We start from the raw sequence: 8,809 nt of genomic DNA on the forward strand, positions 1-8,809 counted from the left end.
CTAACAGAGAGTTCCCCGTTTAACAACTTAAACGCAATTCCCTTAAAAAGTTCATTTGATCAAATTAAAAAAAACATTCATTTTGGCAATTAGTTGTGGGTCAACTTGTCAGAGGACACTATAGATATAATGTGCTCTGATGTATTGCTCTCCACAACAAGTTGGTCAATCAATATGAATATAGGGAAACAATGGTAATAATAATAATATATTTTCTGAAGCTGAATTGAACTGTAGAGTGAATGTCTGTATTAAATGACAAAATATAACAGCAATTTAAAGGGGCAACAAACTATTTCCTTGTCCGTGGAACTCGGTCAATAAGGATGAAGGTATTGTTACACACTTGTTAAAACACAATAAGCGCCCCTTTCTATAGATGCTCTGTGAATTCTTCCGACTAACACATTTGTAAACTGAGTTGCAGACTTACCCGTTTTACCAGTCTTTGTTTTACCCTCCACCCCAGCTTTTAAGCTAATATTAGTTAAAGTAAGCCAATATGAATAAGCATCATGTTGTTTAGCTTTTTTAAAAATTTATTTAAACTTTATTTAACAAGGAAAATCCCGTTGAGATTAGGAACCTCTTTTTTTAAGGGAGTCCTGGCCAAGACGGGCAGCAGCAAATACGAAACACTCAACAGTTACAAATGTACACAGTTAAAACACAAGGATAAAACAAGAATTTACAACCACATTATGAACTACAAATACATTACACTATGCAATCAAATATCATGATTGTTGTATTCTCTTTTCATTATCATGACAATGAAAAGAGAATACAACACACTGATAACCGATTGATAACTCATCACCAGTAGTTAAATGTGAGTAAGAGTGCAAAGATGCTGTTCTTACCTGAGAGCAATTCGCAAACGATTCATTTCTTGAACGTTAGAATCTTCTTACAGCTAATTATTATCCGCCCAGAGATACGTCCTCAATATTTAGTGTTGTACTTAAAAGTGCTATGACTATTACTGCTCCATACAATACCCTCAACAACTCATTGGAAGACATTGGAAGGCCATCCTGACACCGACCACATATGACCTCAGAAGTGACACTCCCACTAACCCCTGGGGTCATAGGGTTTAAACATGTACCTGCTCCTCCCACAGGTGCCTCGGGCTTCTGGCAATATCGACAAGACGGAAACTATTCTGACTCGCTAGGCAGGTTTCAGCTTCAGCGGCAAGACCAGGTTTCCCTACCAGTGAGTGAGGAATGAAGAAGTTTATGGGTGAAACGTTTACAGATGTCTACACCCAGAGGCATTCCTAAACTCTGGAGGGCCCCAGGCAGAGCAGATGTTCACCATCCCTCCCCAACCGAATCACCTGCATAGCCCAAGCCATTTACGGTGACAACGCCCTAAAGCAAGAAACCTTTCTGGCGGCCCGCAATGAATTACAGTTGATAGTTTTAATCCAGGATTTAAATTATTACAAATGGGATTTCTTGCTGGGTTTTTTTCCCTTTTTTTTTTTCCTTTGGTGGCCCTCAGGCCAATGTTGGGTTCCTACATTGGCCCTCAGGTGTCAAAACTTTGAGAACCCCTGCCCTAAAAGGTGGAACAATGACTTGTCGACTCGACTTTGACTTTATGGAAAGATAAGTCGAGTCGATCTGCAAAGATGAGACGCTATGTTGACACTATCACTGACTAGAAACAGTGGTTCTAACTGTGCTTTTTTGCAGCAAAAGCTGCCATAAAAAAACCTGTCCAAAGATCTCCTGACCTCCGGTTCAATTGAGCCAGTCTTTCCAGGCTCAAGGTGGAACTCAGGTAAGAAGGTTCTCATTACTGCCACTCGCAGGTCAGTCTAGGACATGGCTCATGTTGGTCAGTGTGCTTTGAGAGGTGAAACCTGCTCTCAACGATCCTCCCACCAGCCAGAAGAGGCCGCATAAAGGGGGTTTTAATGTAGCAGTGGTGAGCTGTGTATTAGAGGAGCGTATTGGAGTTTTTAGGTGCTTCATGGAGAGGCTCTCTGGGGTCCACTTGTTATTTATGTTTTTTTTCCCAGGGCCCCAGAAGTGCTGCTGCAGGATACTACTCATAAAGGGGCCCCATTAAGGAGATTTTGATGTAACGGTGGCCGCTTGTCCAACAAGAGAAGATGACTTTGACCTGGATGACTGAGAACCTTCACAGCAAAGCAAGAATATACTAAATAACCAAAACAGGAATTTCAGTGGGTGACATCACAACCATGTTGCCACTTTTTTCCTCTTTGTTTTTGGACAACATAGCAAATCTGCAACACTGATATTATGAGAAAATGGAATACAAAATCAAAAGTAAAAAGACACAGGATGACATAGGATCATGGTAATAACACAAACAAACAAACAAACATACACATAAATACCCATTACAACCTATATAACACTAATGCAAATTGCATATTTGTCACCGTTTTCTATAAGTTACTTACCTTTTGGACCTTTCTATTACTCTACTTTAACTTGATTCACCCTGCTATAGAGTCTCAGTCAATATTTGGAGGTAACGGCTTGATGGAATATATCTGTGGACTCAGGTTATGCAAGGGAGGTGTACTCATTACAACCCCCCCCCCCACACACACACACACACACACACACACACTTTCTTTCCTCTGACCTACAAATTTCAGTCGCACGGATACTGGTGTCTCGGCTGATTTTATTCACTTCATGAAGGTCCCGGCCTGTGTAACCACGACTGCAGTTACAGAGGCAACAGAGGTTTTTAATGAGCCATAACAAGTAGCTGGACAAGAGAGCCAATAAGAGCTGTGAACTGAGAGATAAAGATGCATCTGTAAACAAAGAAGCTCGTACCGAGCAGGAGATTTTCCGGGATCACTGTTAGCACTGCAATCTGTAACCTCACACTGCGTGTGTGTGTGTGCGCTGAGTACGTGCTCTGTGTACTTCGCTTCCAGCATTCCTTGCTGGTGTGCATGGATGGTGAGAGTGGTGTTTTGGAGAAAATATTGAATTAGAGAAAAAAGAGGCAGAGAGGGAGAAATGAAGGAGAGGGAGAAATATTGACTCCTTCTGGGAAGGAGCGAGACGGCAACGCCTTTCCAATAACCATAAACCCTCTGGGCTGAAAATAGATGGGGCCGAATGAATAAACGAATGTGTTCATCCCACATGAGCTCTTCTCTTTCACAGACGGAGGGGAATGGAGGTGACCCCGCCTCCCTCTCCTCTCTCGCTCCCTCTCCCTCTCTCTCTCCTCTTTCACTGAGGCCATCATTTCTTCACTATGACGAGAGATATTAACCGGAACAAAAACAGGTGTTTATGGGAAACCTTCCCTCAAATGAGGTTTTTCATACACACAAAGACACACACACACACACACACACACACACACACACACACACACACACACACACACACACACACACACACTTGCAGTGTTAAGGTGTTGACATCAGTGCCTGAGAAACATCTGTTTCACATTTCCCCCTACACCCCCATACCCACACCCATACCCCTCTATATGTAATTGACCATGTGCATACACACACACACACACACGCACGCATGCACGCACACACACACACACACACACACACACACACAAAATGACATAATGGATACCCTAACCTTAACATTCACAACTAAGTGCCTAACCCCATCCTTTCCCCTAACCCTCATCTAAACCCAATTCAAACCCTAACCCTAACACCAGGTCCTACTCCTGAGAAAGCCATCTGTAGGGGTGTCAGAATGTGATGACCAGGCAAAATATCCTCACTTTCACAAAATGTCCTCAATTCCTTAGGTATACAGTTTTTTTTGGTCCTCACAAAGAACCCATACAAACACACACACATTTGCTTTTCATAGTTCATAGTGAGGACCCTCATAGACATAATGCATTCCCTAGCCCCTAACCCAAATCCAATTCAAACCCTTACTCTAAAACCAGGTCTTAACCCTGAGAAAGGCATCTGTAGGGGTGTCAGAATTTGATGACCAGGCAAAATGTCCTCACTTTCCCAAAATGTCCTCCCTTCCTTAGTATATATGTCCTTTTGGTCCTCACAAAGAACCCATACAAACACACATACATGTGCATTTCATAGTGCATATGAGGACCCTCATAGACATAATGCATTCCCTAACCCCTAACCTAAACCCAATTCAAACCCTAACCCTAAAACCAGGTCTAAAGAAGTGAGGACCTGCCAAAATGTCCTCACTTTGTTTAGTTTATACAACTTTTGGTCCTCACAAGGCCATGTCATTTCATTCAAGTGATACTTAAAAACCATAACAACATCTCCAACATGGTATCCAACCATGCTAATGTACTGTAATGTACACTAAAGCAGACATTACATCAGTTTCAGAAGGATTTGGAACCCGGAACCTGGTAGCAAAGGAGTCACATTTACTGTTCCAGGTCATGTCAGTGGTGTTGGGTCACCATGTGGTCAGTCAGGTCAAGTTCTTCCTGTCCAAATTTGCAATTCCATGTCTTAATGGGCTTGGCATAAAACTGATGATCTCATTTGCAGGATAATCTGCCCTGTGTTTTCCATCACATAATCCACAATTGTGTGTTTAACTTCTTTTTTTAAATCTTTAATTTACAATATTATCTGAGACATTTAAGTACATAAATGGGAGTCAGCAAACATTTGTCATAATTTCACTGTACCTTTTCTTGGAAAATGACTGGACAGATTCATTAATTATCAAAATAGCTTTCCTTAGATCAATACATCAAGTCATTGTTTCAACTCTCCATTTGGAAATGTGGACATTCTGGTGTTGATATAGAAATCGCTGTCACTCTTGGAGGGAGCTGAACCCAAACTCAGAGCTAAAGCAGGTGAAAAGAGACGTCTCTATACTTTGGGTTACACAGGTTTGTTTTGATTGTATTTGCAAGGTTCCTCCAAACAAATGAAAAACCCAGACTGCATCGCTTCTTCTTTTTTTTTTTTTTTCTCACAGAACTCGCCGTGAACAGTTTTCTTTGGAATTTCTACTAAATAAATAGTCCAGAAGAAAAACTCTTGACAGCAAAGTCTGTGAATTATAGAAGCCTAAGCGGAAAATTGCTTCTGGGAAGACACAAAGGAGTTTAAAATGCTCTGAGTGCGCAGAGAAAATTGTATTCATTTATATTGTTGATCGCCTGCACATAAATTGTCTGCATGAATTGATAGTGGTGCATAAATAGACGGCTAACTCTTTCAATATGGGCGAGCTGTCGCTTTGAGCATCACGGTGATGCAGTTAACCAGACCATCAAGACTTGCCCACTGTTGTAATTAACTGCAACCGCTATCGCCCGTGTGTGCTCATTCATCTCATTCTTCATTCATCCACTCACTGACTTCTCATTTCTCATTCTGTTCATTCTGCTGTAATTATATAGCGTGACCAGCCTGTGTAAATTCACTTCCGAGAACACTGGCACCTTTTTCCCCCCACACTCTCTCTCTTCTTCTTTTTTTTTTTTTTTTTTTTTTTAAACTCCCTCTGTTCCCTTAATTTATCAAACCTTCAATTCACTCCTCACAGATCCCTGGTGATCCTGTCACCTCTTGACCCTCTTTTCACTCCTTCTCCTCCTCCTCTTCATCCTCCTTTCCCACATTTACCCCCTCTCCCCCCCTCTCTCTCTCTTTCTCCTCTCTCTCTGGGAAGTCATGTGACTTCTCTGAAGCTGGGCCCTATAAACCAGCAGCACTTGGGGGGTTCAGTGTCTGCGCAGCTCTCTGATTGGCTCTTGCATTCGGATTCTGTTCACTGCACACGCGCACACACACACACACACACACACACACACACACACACACACACACACACACAGTGGACCCCCTGTTTTCTTCTTTCAGGAACAAATATATTCCTTCACATTATAAAAAAAAGCACAGAGAAGAGGTTCAAGTGTGTGTGTGTGTGTGTGTGTGGGCCGCAAGAGTATTGAAATGAAGTAGTGTTTAAGAGTTGACATTGGTAGGATGTTCTCTGAGGTAAAGTCCCTTGAATATGCTCACAAAAAGTCTGCTGTTAAAGCTGCAGTGTGCAACTTTTGGTGACGATATAACTCGGCCTCTCGTTGGTGTTTTGTAAACAGAAACAAGCTACTGCCGCTTTTCCACTACTCAGGGCTATTCGGCTAACATTTCCAGAGGGCCAGCTTTTCTGAAGGCTGTCCAGCCAGTGGGCCGGTCAACCCCTGTACTACTATGTCATGTTGCATGTACAGTAAACGGATACAAATAGATCCAAAATGTTCTAAGTTATTTAGCACTTGTTTATTGAAATGGCTTTGTGCAAAAAAAGGTAAGTTACAAAACCATCAACATTCAGACATGCGTATAATGCTTACCTACAAAATTAGAGGTAACAATATAGACAACGTTAAGGTGCAATGGCCACAAAATGCTATTTTTGCAGAAATATAAGTAACAGTACCAATAATATTCAGGTACAACTGCTACAGTTGGCTCTTAGTTGAAAAAAACAAAACAAAGTTACAGTACCAACAAGCCACAGGTACTGCTACATTTGGCTCATAGTGCAAAATATTCTGGTACATACATAGGCTGCCTACAATTACAGCTGTACTAGCATTTGCCAAAAAGGAAGGCAAAGTGTCACAAAATGCCAGAAATAGGCGAAGCTATGGTTTTATTGGCTTTTTTATTATACATTCATTGTTTATGGGTTATTGGGCCGTGGATCGGTCCGAATTGCTTGAAGGGCCGGTTCTGGCCCCCGGGCCCATGTTTTTTGGAAGACACGTTTTATTGTTTTTTTTCCATTTGCAACAGTACACTCTTAGAAATAAAAGTGCGAAGTGGAAACATATAAGGTTCTTCGGCTTGTCCTCATAGGAGAACCCTTTTTAGCTCCAGGTAGAACCTTTTTTAAAAAGATTCCACCTGGAACCCTTTTGGAGGGTTCCACCAAGAACCCTTTTAAAACCATTTCTTCAGGAAAGGGGTTTTAAGGGGTTCTCTAGATCCAAATGGTTCTTACTGGAACCATTAGTGTTACCAAGAACCCTTGAAAAACCCTTTCCCAAAGACAGGGTTTTTCTTATTTCTAAGAGTGTACCTGGTTCCTTAGAACCTGCTCTGGTGAGATTCCAAGCAAGCTGAGCCGATACTACGCGTGAATCACCACTGACTAGTCAGAGGGTCGTCACTGGAATAGTCAATAGTATTTAACAGAGGAGTCTGGTGTATTCAGGAACAAATATTTTTAATGAACTGATTCTAATGATTCAATAGATCGAAAAAAACGACTGCTTTACAAGTCACTAGTCACGAGTTTGTGTGTTTGGCGTATAAAACGAAGTTACAGCAGCTTCCTGCAGCCATGGCGACTCCGCCCATGTCCTCCCCCGTATAGAGTTGAGTCGTGCCTGAGGCGGGACCATGTAGTGGAAAAGCAACAAATCGTTGCTTGTACGTTGAATCACCTGAGGGACAAACTGCTGAGCACATTTGTTTTTTGAGCAATACAATTAAAGGTCACATAGAGTGGTCCTGTTGCACATAAATGTTAGTTATGGAGGTCTACTTACATATATTAACTTGTTTTTATGGTCAAAAACCTCCTAGTTTCTGTAAAATAGCCGATAGAAATCCTCTTTTCTGACAGTGTTTTTCAGCCGCAATGTTTCAGAGTGAACTTTCACCCCCAGGAGACAGAGTCTTGTGATTGGCCAGTACTATCCAGCACATCCGTTCACAGAAGCGCAGCGCCCCCCTCTGGAACGGCGGATGCACTGCTCCTCATTATCAAAACATTGTTTTAACAGTGTTTAAAAATAGCTTCGTCACGACTCCCCGCCACAGTCCCTTTTATGACTTTAAACCGGAGTCAGATCCAGAGTCAGAAGACACTGTCGCTCGTGAAACACCTCCACAACGGACGTTATTCTTCTTCTGCGGTTCAATGTACGTAACCGGATGTGCCCGGACTACCGCCCGGAGGAGGACGATCGGTTGTTCAGGAGAACCGCTGCTTACGAAACTATTACGGGATTTTCAGTGATCTCGTTGAGCCCCGAGATTACAATAAAACACAACGTTCTCAGCAATGGCTGAACTGTTTGTTTCGAACCGTCAGGCTTCATAAACAAGGTAATGATGCAGATACACACCAAAAGAAACAGCGATAATAGGAACTTCCGGTCTAGTTCCGCTTTAACTTCCATGACGTCGCGTGGCAACATGTTTGCAGCGGTCTCACTTTATAGCACAATGTTGCTGTGGCCTCTAGATTAGATAAGATTCAACTTTATTGTCATTTAGCAGAGAACGAGTACAGAAGGGTTAGGGTTTAGCTCATCCCGACCGGAAAGTGAAAACGAGCAGGATAGTCAGGTAAATAAACACTAGATGGCCAAAACTGGAGAGACGTCGAGCCTCACATTGTGCACACCATGAAATACAAGATGGTCTATCTATCTTGGTTTAAAACAAATCACTTCCAGTGTGCAGGACAAGAATGTCGCCGGGGGAAGAGATCTATATGGAGAACCAGACTAGACTTAATCAGTACGATTCTGAATCGATTCATAAACTTGAAAAATCTATTTTTTTTTGAAAAAAAACAAAAAAAACCCCACAAAATACCAGTTTGTGTTATTTGTGAACAGTTTATTTGTGTAACTTCTGGAAGAAAAAGGCAGCTCGCCTAAGCTTTTATTTATGCAAGTAATTTGTTTGTATAGTAAGTAAGTTTTTATTTGTTTTGAATGAATAAATGTTAACTTTTGTCTTAAGTTTGTCTTTGTGTGATCACATTATCTTATACAAACTGTA

Source organism: Microchirus variegatus, assembly GCF_963457635.1.
Source record: "Microchirus variegatus genome assembly, chromosome: 17".
NCBI classification, from domain to species: Eukaryota; Metazoa; Chordata; class Actinopteri; order Pleuronectiformes; family Soleidae; genus Microchirus; species Microchirus variegatus.